This window comes from Podarcis muralis, chromosome 5, assembly GCF_964188315.1.
Source record: "Podarcis muralis chromosome 5, rPodMur119.hap1.1, whole genome shotgun sequence".
Lineage (NCBI taxonomy): Eukaryota > Metazoa > Chordata > Lepidosauria > Squamata > Lacertidae > Podarcis > Podarcis muralis.
In genome coordinates, this window is record NC_135659.1 from 30,879,548 (window position 1) to 30,880,597 (window position 1,050).

Here is a 1,050-nt window from a genome sequence, read left to right on the forward strand (position 1 = left end):
TTTTGTCATTCATCTGATTTTGCTAATGCAGCTTACGAAACACCCAGAAATAATAGTTACGGGACTAAGAAGGCAACATCATGGTCAGATTATAGTTCAATATGTGCTAGGGCTTGTTTCGGGTTGTTTGTTTTTATTACGTATTTTGTGTTTTTATATTGTGATTTCATGTTGCAACCAAGTGTTGCATGAGCTCAGGTCTAACCAGATTGCCGAGAGATGGTGAAGTCCCCAGGTGAAAGAATGCCTTGCACCACTTCAGACTGGGGAAGTTGGTCACACTTCTGAGTTAGCCCTACTCCACCACCTCTGTTAAGAACGGAGCTGCCCTATGCTCTCCAAATTTCACCTGTGTTTGTTTCCAACCCAGGTGCTGGTCAGTGGCGTAGCGTGGGGGGTGCAGGGGGGGCCGGCCGCACCGGGCGCAACATCTGGGGGTTAGGGTTAGGGGGCGCAAATCCACGGGTTAGGGGGCGCAAATTACTTGCCTTGCCCCGGGTGCTGACAACCCACGCTACGCCACTGGTGCTGGTTATAAAGTAAAAAATTCTTCCTAAGTAGTACCTGCACCAGCTTTTCCCTCCTGCCCTACCCCTTTCTCCTTATGTGTCACAGATAGCAAGCCTAAGGGTGAGTGTTTTTTTTAAATTTAAATTTTAGGGAGCAGTTTTGGCATGGGCGTACTCGTGGGGGGCAGCTGCCCCATCAATAAAAATCTACAAATCAGAGGTTCTGCCCCCCCCCCCCCCCGCAAATATCCTGGCTACGCCCATGCTAGAGTGAGGATAAAACTGCGGTTTGGGGTGTTTTGTTTTTTTAAGGAATTTATTAATGAGGAACATTTAGGAAAAAATAGGACACATTTGCCACCTACTTTTAACTGGATCGCTATGACGACTCTACCCATGGAAAAGAGGAGGCGTCCTGGGAAAAGAGGACCTATGGCAACCCGATCACCGCCTCCTATCCTAACCAGGACCCACCCACGTACTCTGCCCCGCCTTTGAGCGTCGCCGCGAAGGCAAATCCTTCTTGTCCCGCTAGGCTCCC